The sequence below is a fragment of the Petaurus breviceps genome, unplaced genomic scaffold (assembly GCF_028583685.1).
Source record: "Petaurus breviceps papuanus isolate PSGF00001 unplaced genomic scaffold, PetGlider_PUasm1.0 77, whole genome shotgun sequence".
In the NCBI taxonomy this organism is placed as follows: domain Eukaryota; kingdom Metazoa; phylum Chordata; class Mammalia; order Diprotodontia; family Petauridae; genus Petaurus; species Petaurus breviceps.
This window is the reverse complement of record NW_027186492.1, coordinates 10,001,066-10,014,180: the sequence shown is the minus strand read 5'-3', so window position 1 is coordinate 10,014,180 and position 13,115 is coordinate 10,001,066. Positions and strand designations below refer to the sequence as shown.

The following is a 13,115-nucleotide window of genomic DNA, read 5'->3' as shown; positions in this document are numbered from 1 at the left end:
ATCCACTAATGGGGGCAGCTAGGTGAATAGAGCACTGGCCCTGGAGTCAGGAGGACCTGAGTTCTAATCCAACTTCAGATACTTGACACACTTATTTGCTGTGTGATCTTGGGCAAGTCACTTAACTCCCATTGCCTTGCCTTCCCCCCTCCAAAAGAAGAGTAAATTATCCACTAGCATGATTAATAAAATGATCAATTACCCAGAAACTATGTCTCTATAACTTTTTATATGTCGCACTAGTAAGTGTCTGAGGCTGTATTTGAATTTACATTCCTAATCCCAGGTCTAGTATTCCATTCACTATGCTACCTGGCAGGCTCTAGGCATAGGTGATATTCAGTGATCTCCTTTCCATTTCTTAGGATTTTCAGTTACTCAGAAAGCCCAATCAGAAAGGGTATTCCTTTCCCCATAGAGAGATTTTATTGTCAGCACCCAAGATCTCAAAGCACTGGCATGTGAAAGATCATTCCTTCTCACAAATAAGTTGGCAACTCCAACTCTGGGTGGCAGGTGCCCATTTGATACCCTGAGTTGGAATAAAAAAAGGTTTTTGTGTGCTCATGTACCTTCTTAAAAATATCCATGCTTCTGTGTGTTAATCTTTATATGAAAAATAAATTTTCATTTTTTAAGAATAAAATTACTTCTTGCTTTTCCTGTTGAATTAAGACAGGCTTCATAATCCCCCTTTTAAAAAGCATCCGCTTAAGCCATTCTTCTTTGGAGTTGACTTTACAATGTTGCTGCCTCTTTGCTCATTTGTACTGCACCCCTTCTATCAAAGAAAATATTCTGGAGTCCTGAATTCAATGAGCCACACTGTTAGCACGGTGCTGTAGTTAGAGAGTATTGCCCACTCCAGGGGGGCAAGCAAAGGCTATTGACATGCTTGCTTGATGTATGAAAAGACAAATTAGTCCCCCATCCTATCTACCAGCAGGGTACAATGACCCGGCATGTAAAAGTCAACTCAAACTGCTGTATAGCATATTTACTTTTTTTTTTTTGGTCAGAGAAAATTCAGACTTACCAAATCAACTGTGTCTTGTTTGCAAATTATATACCAGCTAAGTGAATGTAGAATAGATTTGGGGGAAGGATGTGAGTTGTAGTTGACTGTGGGTCATGAGGGAGGGGGCTGATGGTTGTTCATTTTGTCATGAGGGAGCTTATAGTGGGATGAAGCAAGCAGTGGAGAGGGAGGAGAAAGGTAAAGAAAAATAAACCTCTCACTATGATCACTTAGTCGTGTATACTTTGTTCTAGAAACCAGGGACTCCGTATACAATTGCTGGTGTATTTCTAATGTTTCTTTTAAAATAAGGAATGAAACAAGAAAAATACTTCTTTGATATTCTCCATTGATCACAAGATCAATGGGCAGCTAGATGGTACAGTGGATAGAGTTCCAGGCCTGGATTGAATTCAAATCTGGTCTCAGACACTTACTAGTTGTGTGACCTTGGGCAAGTCACTTAACCCTGTTTGCCTCAGTTGCTCATCTGTAAAATAAGAAAGAAATGGCAAACTACTCCAGGATCTTTGCCAACCAAACCCCAGACAGGATCATGAAGAGTCAGATACAACTGAAACAACTGAATGGTAACAATAACACTTGGTCTCAAGTCAAGCTGAATGGGGAAGTCCAAAAACACCCTGCTAGTCATGCTTTATTTTCTGTTCTATGATGCAAAGGAAATGATTTGGAATTCCTCAAGTAACAAATGAAGCCCTATTTTATGCCAATATGTAAAGAGACAGAATAATGTGTGCATATGTTGGGGTTTTTTTTAATTTAATTTAAGTTTTAATTTCTAATTTTTTTTTTTTTTGCTTTTTGGAGGGGGAAAGTAGGGCAGTTGAGGTTAAGTGACTTGTCCAAGGTCACATAGCTAGTTTTGTGCTAAGTGTCTGAGGCTGGATTTGAACTCAGGTCCTCCTGACTCCAGGGCCGGTGCTCTATTCAATGGGCCACCTAGCTGCCCCATCTTGGGTTTTTTTATTTTAATTAAGATCTCACACTTGCCCGTATCCCAGAGATGTAGGTCAGTAGGATACTCTTTCTATTATTCAGAAGTGCAACTATTAGGAGGAAAAAAATACTATGACTTTCCCTTGAATATGTTATAATTAAACATAGAAGATCACACCAATAATCGATGTTAGAATGGTTGTTTATTTTTTTTTAATCTTGTGCTGGCGGTGATTTGAATTGATAATGAAAGAAGTAGGAGGAAATGCAGTTTGATTTTGTGGAGCTATATTATAAATCAAATAATGAGGACACTGGGGCAGAGTGTTAGAAACAAGGTACAAGTCCTCCCAAGGGCTGGAAAACCCACCCAGCTTGGTAGTGAAAGATGGCCACTGTGCTGCACGTGGCCTGAGGATGAGTTCAGAAAGACTTCTGACCTGCAAGAGTTATCCAAGGCCAACTCCTTCAGAGCTATTGTATTGGAGGTGGTACTGGCACACGATCCAAAGGTACCAGGGAAGAGAGAAGGAGGCTGAAGAGAAGTCCAGAGAGGGTGTTGAGGCGTGAGTGAGGAGACACATGACTAGCAGCATTCCTGAATCAATGGTCCCAGTGAGGGTGTGACCAGTCAGGAGAATGGGACCTCAGGGTGGAAGTTTCTCCAGGGTGGAAAAACTGTTGGCAAAGAAGGCCAGACAGTGAATTGAGGCATCAAATAAGTGAAGCACAAACATAATGCCACCCTCTGGTGTAAATTCTAAATATGAAGCAGGAGATATATCTGGATAATGAAGCAAACCAAATGTGTGCATTGTCAAGGGCACGTATATGGAACTTTTTTTTTTAATATTTGAAGGCAGAAGAAATAGTGAGTTCCTTCTGCCCCATTTGTATGACTTCTTCCTTCCTAGAGGCAGCTGGGTAGTACAGTTGATAGAACACCTGGACTGGAGTCAGAAAGACCTGAGTTCAAATCTAGCCTCAGACACTTACTAGCTGTGTGATCCTGGGCGAGTCATTTAACTTTTATCTGTCTCAGTTTCCTCACCTGTAAAATGGGGAGAATAATAACACTTCCCAGGGATCTTGTGAGGATAAAATGAGATAATTGTAAGGCACTTTGGAAGTTTTGTCCTTTGCCTCAGTTTCCTCATCTGTAAAATGGGGAGAATAATAGCACCTACCTTCCAATGTTGTTGTGAGGATAAAACAAGGCAATAATTATAAAACATTTAACACAGTACCTGGCACATAGTAAACACTATATAAATGTTAGTTATTGTTATTATGCTGCTGTACTTCTATTAGAGGTTCTAGAACATAAAGTTATAACTATGGTGGGGCCTTGGTATGTCAAAATGTAGGGGCTGCCAGTATCACAATCTTAGAGTGTGTTTTTCTTTCTCCCCTTGCCCCAAGTGACTACATATGAATATACTGCTCCCCACCTGGCCCTGCCCTTGCAAACAGCAGACCCATCTCAGAACGTGTAGCCTCTCCTGGAAGCAGACTCTGACCCCTTTACCCATCCTGTCCCACCTGCTTCACCCCACCAACAGCCACCAGTCCTTCATATGGAAACCTCACAGTGTTCAGAGGTATATTTCTCCACCCCTTAGTGGACATAGCCCAGGTGAGGCCCTCCCTTGTCCTAGGCACAAAAACTCCTAGTTATGGCTCTGTTAGAACAAGGAAATTCAGGGGTGGCTAGGTGTTGCAGTGAATAGAGCACCAGTCCTGGAGTCAGGAGGACCTAAGTTCAAATCTGGGCTCAAACACAACACAAAAACTAGCTGTGTGACCTTGGGCGAGTCACTTAACCCCAACTGCCCTCCAAAAAGCAAAAAAAAAAAATCCTGAAAACAAGGAAGTTACTTCTACTTTTACTTATCATACCCTGATGGAAAAGAGCATAGAGTTAAAAGGCAGGAAACCTGCATCACTGTCTGCCTTGCCCAACTCACAGGGTACATATGACTATAGAATGAAATTATGGTCTACTGGAAAGTCCATAAGCCTCAGTAATGGGAAACTGGTATGTTTAGTCCTTGTTCTTATATTAGCATTATTTAAAATTATATAATTTTATTGGCAGGGTGACTTTGGGCAAGTTATAGCATCTCTAGACCTGTGTTCCCTCAACTGGAAAGTTAGAGAGTTGAATGAGAGGATCTCTAAGGTCCTTCTAGTCCAAAAAGCATTATGAAAAAATGAAAATGTGTGTATTAAAATAAATCTCTGCCTATTTAGATAGATAGCATGGCAAAGTGGATTCACTCATGCCATAGCATGTGCTCGTGGGCAAATAAACTCAATCCCTCTGGAGCCTCAGCTTTCTCATCTGAAAAATGGGCATGAAAATACCTGTCCTAAATACTTACCAGGTATTAGTTGTTATTGCTATTTATTGGCTGAGGTATAAACTGTCTAAAATGGTAAGACTTCCAGGGCACAAGAGGCCTGGGCAAGAACCAGCATGGATCTGTGGACATGAATTTTTATAATAGTCCTGCTAGGCTTTGGACAAGGGACTCAGCATCTCATCTCATTGTCACAGTTTTCTCATCTTCCAGATGAGATTCTCTGATTCTGTTATTTATCATAATGGAAGCTATGAGACCTGTTTTTCCTGTTCACCTCTCTATTTTCTGCCCCCCAAACCTCATTTAACAGAGGATGTTCCCACATTCGAAAGATTAATTTTTGGTTACCAGGGACTAGGGCAAAATGGTCATGGTCATAGGAAAGCCAGGGGAATGCCATGGAGGATGATATAGGTTCCCTTAAGAAGGATGACAATAGAATACTTATGGATTCTACTGAGAAATAAAGGAATCTTGTCTCCAAAGAGAAGAGAGCTAACCACAAGGTAACAGTAAGCATTTATTAAGCACTTACTAGATGCCAGACAATGTGTTAAGTGTTAGGGATTGCAACAGCAAGCACCCCAGCATACCCAGAGTGGCTGCCAACACAGGTTTTTAGATCTGCTTCCCCAAAGGTAAGCAACTCAAAATTAGTTAACAATCTTACTTTAATCAATCAAATATATATCATTTTACCTAGTTTGGGGGGAAAAAGTCAACACCCTGAACTTCAGAGAATACAAACAGAAGTTACAAGCAGACAGAGAAACAGATCAGCAGACAGGGCTTCCCACTGTCTAACCATTACATTCATACCTAGTCAGTTACCAGAGAGGGAAGCACCAACATCTGAGTTTTCAAAGTCAGGGGGCTCAACAGCTGCTCAGAGTTTCATCTGGCCAAATCATACAGCTCTTCCCAAAGTGAGTCCCACAACAAAACCTCACATCATGGTATATATAGACTTCTCCTGGGTCAGAGACCATCACAACCCTCATGACCCACTGCCCAATCACAAAGTAACAAGTTGTGGTTGTTCCTGAAGAACAAGCCTCCCACCACAGACTCTAGGTGACCACATTCAGCCCACTAGAGGTCAGAGAATATTCTCAAATTAAGGAAGGTTCTCTGAGTCACCTAAACCTGTCAAAGGGCCTAGGGGCAGGGAAGATCTTCAGATTCCCAATCCCATAACAGGATACAAGCCAAAAGACAGTCCATGCCCTTGGGGGCTTACATTCTATTAGGAGAAAGCAATATATAAATAAATGTAAGCTGAAAAGAATGGGGTAGGGTGGGGAAAGGAAGGTACCCTTGAAGAGTGATCATTTATGGTAATATGGATTCAATTCAGTCTTAAGAGTAAATATGTTTGTAAGTGAGTATAGCAGAGCTTTAACTAAGAATTCTTGCAAAATTTGGATTTTAGAAACCTCAAAAGGAATAGGCATCAGGACAGAGGAGAGTCTATTTGTGCAGACATTCTAAGGAAAGGGGGGAGAGAAGCAACTCCTCTCCTAGACAATCTAGCCAGAACCCAAAATGTGCATGAGAGGTAGGCCCCAGAAGAGAGTTTCCATAGCAATGGGACCCTGAAGATGATGGTTCAAAGACAGTCCCACCACAATAGCCAACTGTGAGGCTAGAAGCTAGAATAGCAGTTAGAGTGAAGAAGGCAAAGGGCTTTGTGGGGGCGGGATGGAATTATTCTCACTTGCACAGTAGAAAGGGAGGGGAGTCCAGAGGATTTATAAGCTCTTTTCCCTTCTTCCTAAGGGGGCCTTTGCTTCAGTTGCTGATGTTCTAACAACATCCATTGTGGGAGTGACTCTAAAATTGTGTATTCATTATTTAAGTCTGGTGTTCTGTCTCCATTGCAGAACTCATTACCAGTATTTCTTTTGGCATTGGGCCCATTTCTTCATATCCTTTCTCTTCTTTATGATCAGGATGGAAATAGACATTCTGTTGGGCATAGAATAAAGGGCAACTGGACTCAGCCTCGTTTCTTCATTCTTTGGAAATCTACACACCAGAAAGAAAGGCTAGAGAAGTAAATAGCTCAGAAACCTCTTGCTCACACTACATAGTCTATTGAAACAGAATAAAGTTGCACTATCCAGAAGGTGTGCTATCTTGAACCCAGGAACTTCCTCTTTTCCTTCCATAAAGTGACCACATACCCCAAACATTATACTCCCTGAAGTGAAGAGTGACATACTTTATATCAACACATTCTGACCTGTAATGTGACCCCAAAGATTATGCTAGTACCTGAGGCTCATTGATATTTGTTTGCAGAGATATCAATATTTCAGTTTCATCTTAAGAGTTAGGGTTCTTGAGATCCTATAAGGATATTGAGTACCCTTCCCCCACCCCCTGTGCTTTACTAGGCCATAAGTTCCATAAGAGTAGAGACTGAGTCTTAGGATAATTTTATGCCTCCTTCAGCATCTAGAGGGCTCAGCATGCAGAAGACACTTAGTAATGATTTATTGAATGATGTAATTTGAATTTCTTAAAATATGGCAGATTTTAACTCAGTTTCCAGTGTCTTCATTTAGAAATGAATAAGAGAACATCTGTAAGAGAGGCATCTCTGTGGTGGGACTCATGAGAATAAATGGGAACAGATTTTTGTAGATGCAGACAAAAGTTAAGGATAAGTTGCTATAAAACTAGAGTAAGATTGACAGCATCCAGACTCTGTCTGTGGTCCTGATCCAGGCCAGGCAATAGCCATTAAGCATGCCAAATCCAAAAATATTGCCAGATTTAGGGCGCTCCCTTTTACTATAACTACAATTAATTCAGTAGAACCAAAGCTGTATTGGTCAAGTTACAGGTGCATGAAACTCCAAATACGATGAGTAGCAAGGGCTACCAGGAATTTTGACACTGGTTAATTGAAGTACAACTACTTGGGCAGTCAGGTGGCTCAGTGAATAGAGCACTAGGCCTAGAGTTCAAATCTGGCCTCAGACATTTATTAGCTATGTGACTCTGGGCCCGTCATTTAACCCTGTTTCCCTCAGTTTCCCACCTGTAAATGAACAGGGGAAGGAAATGGTAAACCACTCCAATTATTTTTGCCCAGAAAACCCCAAATGGGATCATGAAGAGTTGGACGTGACTGAACAACAATAACAACCTGAACTACATTGTGCATAGTAGGTAATTAATAAACGTTGCTGAATTTAATTGGGAGACATTGTGGTACAGAGAAGAAAGGTCTAGATCTGGAGTCAGTGGGTGTGAGTTCAAATCTTGACTCCACTTCTTATCTCAGGGCCTTGTTTTCCCCATTTGTAAAATGAGAGAATTGGAGTAGATGAAAGGATTTCTCAAAATAATGATGCTGGACACTGGTGTTGTGCATGAGCTTTCACTGGAACCCCTTTTCTGGGGAAATGCAGCCTTACTTTGTTTTGGTGCCTGGCCCCATTCTTTCTAGGATTATAGAATCAGAGATTTACAACAGGAAAGCACGATAGATACCCTAACGTCTAACTCTCTCATTTCATATATGTGATAAGTGAGACCAAGACAGGGTGACCAACTTACTCAAAGTCACAGAGAGAATAAAAAACAACAGAATTCAATTGAGGATGTGTGAATTTGGCATCAAAAAGCCAAATTCTTTTTTATAGTTCTGACACTTATTGGCCACATGACCTTCATGCAATCTGTATGAGTCTCAATTTTCTCATTTGTAAAATGAGAATATTAATACTTCCACTATTCACTTCATAGGACATTTGTAAAAACGTTTTGTAAACCTTCAAGTGCTATACATGTGTGGAATGTAATGTGGATTACTATCCAGGGTTCTGGACACAGGAAAATGAAAATCCTTTGCAAAGATCCCCTTATCAATATATCTTTGTTTAGGCCTGAAATGGAGGGAGGAGAATGAAAGTAACTCATGAACTGGTCAAGTTACCAGGGGATAGAGACCGACCAGTGGTGAGAATTGTGCTAGATGTGTCTAATATTAATGGGATATAAGATCTTCCCCACTCATTAATAAACCTCAGCTAGAGCCCATTAAGGGAAGCCTGCTTAGGAGACTTGCTTACAGGAAGGCTTTCACACTTTTTGCTAATTTCTAATTAGGCACTGAGGGTTGTGGTGCCTTCTGGCTCTGAGAAGTGTATATATACTCTGAGTTGGTATTTTACTTTGGGGGCTCGCTTATGAGAAGGACCCTGCTGGAGATTCTGAGTGACCAGTTCAGAGCTCCCCAACTGATCAGATGTAAAGGCTCTTTCAATCTAGGGATGTATGTAAAGTGTATAGCGCTATTGCTTTAATTCAGGAAGTCAGAGCCCTGACTGTTGGTATTTATTTCTCTGCCTGTATTTTCTCTGTTTTTATTTTCTCTGAAGTTTAGGGTGCTGACTTTTTCCCTGAGCTATCGAATGTGATTAAAAGAGCTTGTTGACCCCTTAAAACAGCTACTTTTCCTAGTAAAGCAGATCTAAGAACCTCTGCTGTGAACTTCTTGAGCCTGAAAGTGGTCTATAACTGTCATCTATTATTTATGAGTAGAATATTGCAATGTTGGGCAAAGAGGAGTGGGACATGACATAGTAGAAAGAGCTTCATTAGACCAGGGTTCAAATCCCACCTATGATGCTTATTATCTGTATGAACTGCCAAGTCACTTAACTTCCACAAGACTGAGTTTCCTTCACTGCAAAATGAGTTGGTTAGACTAGGGGAAAAGGAAGGAAATATATTGTGCCTACCACGTGCTAGGTACTTTACAATTATTACCTCATTTGACCCTCACAACAACCCTGCAAGGTAGGCTCTATTGTTATCCCCTTTTTATAGTTGAGGAAACTGAGGTAAACAAAAAGCAAATGAATTTCCCAGGGTCACACAGCTGGTATGTATCTGACATTAGATCTGAATTCAGGTCTTCCTGATTCTAGGCCCAGCACTCTTATTGCCTGTACCTTCTACCTGCCTAAATGGCATCTGTGGCCCGTCCAGATCTAGATCTATGACACTGTGACTTAGGACAGCAAAATCTGAGTTTAAACCCAGGATCCATCACTTAATAGTTGAGTAACCATAGGCATGTCATGTACTTAATAGTTGAGTAACCATAGGCATGTCACTTATTATCTCTGACCCTTAGTTTCTCCATCTGTAAAATGGAGATGATGTTGTGACACTTGTATGAAATGAAATAGGCTGAATACTTTTCAAATCCAAAAATGCTAAGTAAATATCAGATTTTACTATTCTGAGATGCCACGCATATTCACCACCCTCCTGGGGTGAGGCAGAACTTGTCACACAGATCATATGTGTGGAGTCTAAGTTGGATTCAGTAATGCTTCCAATAGGAATGCAAATGTAGATAAAGTCTATCTACATAGAATTCTGCTCACTGAGTAAATGATTGTGGATGCTGGAAAATGTCCTTATGTGACACTAAACCTTATGATCATTTCATGGGTAAAATAATCACCCCTTCACTGAATCTTCCCATCAAGAATAGCAATAGTTTTTTTCACTCTGACCATTTCAGTGGTATAATAACTAAAACCAATGAAGCTGAGGCACACACATCTAGGGTAAGAAAATAGGGCCCCTCTCCCCAAGACCTGAACCCCATTGTCCTGAACTTGAACTTGACCCCCTCCCTCCCCCCCAGTTAGTAACCTTTGTTGAAGCTAACTGGGGTAATGAATAAAGCCCTGGACTTGCAATCTGGAAGAGCTGAATTTGAATTCTGACACTCACTAGCCAAATGATCCTGAACAAGTCACTCAATCTCTCCCACAAGAGTTTATTGTAAAAAGGGGGTGGGGATAGTACCTGCCTCACAGGGTTATTGTAAGGATCAAATGTAATACCATATATAAAATGCTTTGTAAGCCTTGAAGTGCTGTGTAAATATTAGTTATTATCAACATTACTATCATTGCCACTTGGCCAGCATTTACTTGTGACTACTTTCTCCCTAGGGATAGCTAGGTGGCACTAGGTGGATAAAGTGCTGGGAAGTCAGCTGGGAGCTAATTTTCCTGTTCAAATCTACCCTCAGACATTTACTAGCTGTGAGACCCTGGGCAAGTCACTTAACCCTGTTTGCCTCAGTTTCCTCATCTGTAAAATGAACTGGAGAAGGAAATGGCAGACCACTGTGGTATCTGCCAATAAAACCTCAAATTGGGTCACAGAGAGTTGGCCACTACTAAAATGATTGAATAACAAAAGTCAAGACTAACCCCCATGTCAGGCACTCAGTCATTTAAAAGCACTTATTGTCCCATTTGTTATGATTCTTCTATGTAATATGACTAATATGAAAATGTGTTTAATAGGAATGTATGTGTAGATCTTGAATCAGATTGCATGCTATCTTGGGGAGGAGGGGGGAAGGAGGAGGAGAAATTTGAAACTTAAGGAAGTAAATGTTGAAAACGAAAAATAAATTAACTAATAAAGAAAAGATTACTTAACACTAAAAAAAAAAGCACTTGCTATGTGCCAAGTCCTGTCCTAGAAAGAAAAGCAAAAACAGTACCCAACCTCTAGGAGCCTACATTTTAATGTAAGACAAGCATGTAAATGACTAAGTACTTCCTATATACCAAGTCAATGGAAGGCAATCTGAGGGAGAAGGCATTAGCAGCTGGGGGACAGAGAAGGGTCTGTGTGAATGTTTAATAATCAGTAACCTGGGAAATCTACAGTGTTTTCCACTCCGATGTTGTCAGCTTATCACAATCTGTGGCCTGTGCCGAAAGGCGTGCTGCAGTATTAAATAAAAGATAGAGTTTAAGGAAACTGACAGAAATAGTTTATTAAAGTGCTACATTTTGCCTCTATGCAAGATGAGAGCGACTTTCTCATATTCGCTAATCCCCAAACAAAATAACCATCAAGAAATATTAAAATACACATTTTATTAGTTTCATTTAATTTCTTAATTGCTCAAATTCAGTTTACCAATTTATTGCTGTGTGAAACGCTTAGAGGCAATGCGTACATTAAAGGGATTATTTACATGTAATCCCTCCCTCCCAGAGGAGAGGAACTGATCACTTATGAATCCTGATTTAGACTCTGTAACAATACCAGATGAATGAAATAGTTATTGTAAAATGATATAGTCAGTAGACAAATAATATCATAGCAGAGTGTCATTTTATAACCACAAGAACTTACTTCATTTTTGGCAAGAGGTATGTAAGCCTCTTTCAGGAAATACTGGTGATCAAACTAAAATCAGTTTCCTGTTTCTTTGGCTGTCCTGCTTTTAATTGACAGATATGGGAGATGTGTTGCCTGTTAAGATTTTAATCAAACAGTGTCTGGAAGTAGATATGATGATCTTACCAGTCCCATGCAACATGGTGGTTTTCAGGGATATGCCTCCCTTGTGATAGCTTCCCTGATATTTAAAAGCCAAATTTAAATTTGGAGGGACGACAAAGGAAAGAGAAAGAGAAAGAAAAGAAAGAAAGGTTACAGAAACAGGGAACATAGAACAGGCAGGGCCCTTAGAGATCACCTAACCTGACCCATTCATTTTACAGATGAGGAAGTTAAGGCCCAAAGAGGGTAAGTGACTTCTCCAGAGTCAGGCAGGGAGTAAGTGTCAGAGCCGAGATAAGACCCTAAATCCTCTTCACTCTAAATCCAAAGATTCCTCCAGCACACCTGATGGTCTCCTGGGTAGATCCTCCTAAGTAACTTGTGAGGAGTTGTAAAGGGCAGCCAGTTTCCATGGCCTGTGTTAGCTGATCTACTAACTATTAAACTACTCAAATCAGGAAAAGTCCATTAGTGACCTGGAAAAATGACTTTTTCTTGTCCTGTTCCTGACACCTCTCTCTTTTCTGTAGTATTTATAACCCCAGTGCATATCCCTCAGCAGCATTATTGCTGTACTTGAAAGAAGATGAAAGATACAAGATGGAGGGGAGTGGCATACTGAAATTAGCCCAATCCTAGCATTGCCCCCTTACCCAGCCCATAATCCAGACTGGGGCCACCTCAAACATTGGTGAACCATGCAAGACTTCAGCTGGAGTCTGACTTCTCTGGCATTCTTACATTCATTGCTCTGTGTTGGTAGGCCTAACCACATACAAAATATAACATAAAAAACTACCCTCGAGGAGATTTGTACCATCTATTTTATTAGATTGAAGTTAGAACAAGCTGATACCAGCAGGAAAAAAAAAAAAAAAAAAAACAACTCACTGGCTTAGACCCAAGCTGACCTTTTTCATGTGGAAAATTCTCCATGTGATTACAGAGCTAATGAGTAATATTTAATGAAAACATTATATCTTCTCATATATTCCTAAATAGCACTTTTTTTACATTTAAATTTACATAGAAATAAGCCCTTTGTACTGCCTACATGTATAAAAATGCATCTAAGAAAGCTGAAATAAACCAGGGCCATATCTCCACGAATCTAGTTCTCATTGAAAACTGAAAGGGCCAGTCCATTATCCAGATACTTGGTCTATACGACCCCAAACGTTCAGATATTTGGTGCCACTCATCTAGTTTTAAAAGCCAAAGGTTTTAGTAGGAATTTTTTTTTCACATTTTCAACAGGGCTAAATATTTGCCATATAAGTGTAGAAACACCCTCATTTTCTTTCTGGTTCATTGATTCTTCTGTTACCCACACCCTGGGCCTAATCAAGGCGGGGTCTATGCTGACTGCTAATATAGCCTGTGTTTCTTGGACTGAACCAGATTTGCATTTCTATTCAGTGCCT

At 40.4% G+C, this 13,115-nt stretch overlaps 1 protein-coding gene across 5 annotated transcripts in view; it reads left to right on the top strand.

Annotated features, from left to right (window-relative positions):
- The window catches only part of NPAS3 (neuronal PAS domain protein 3), a 1,174,175-nt gene that overhangs the window by 962,459 nt on the left and 198,601 nt on the right, over positions 1-13,115 (top strand). The window lies entirely within an intron of this gene.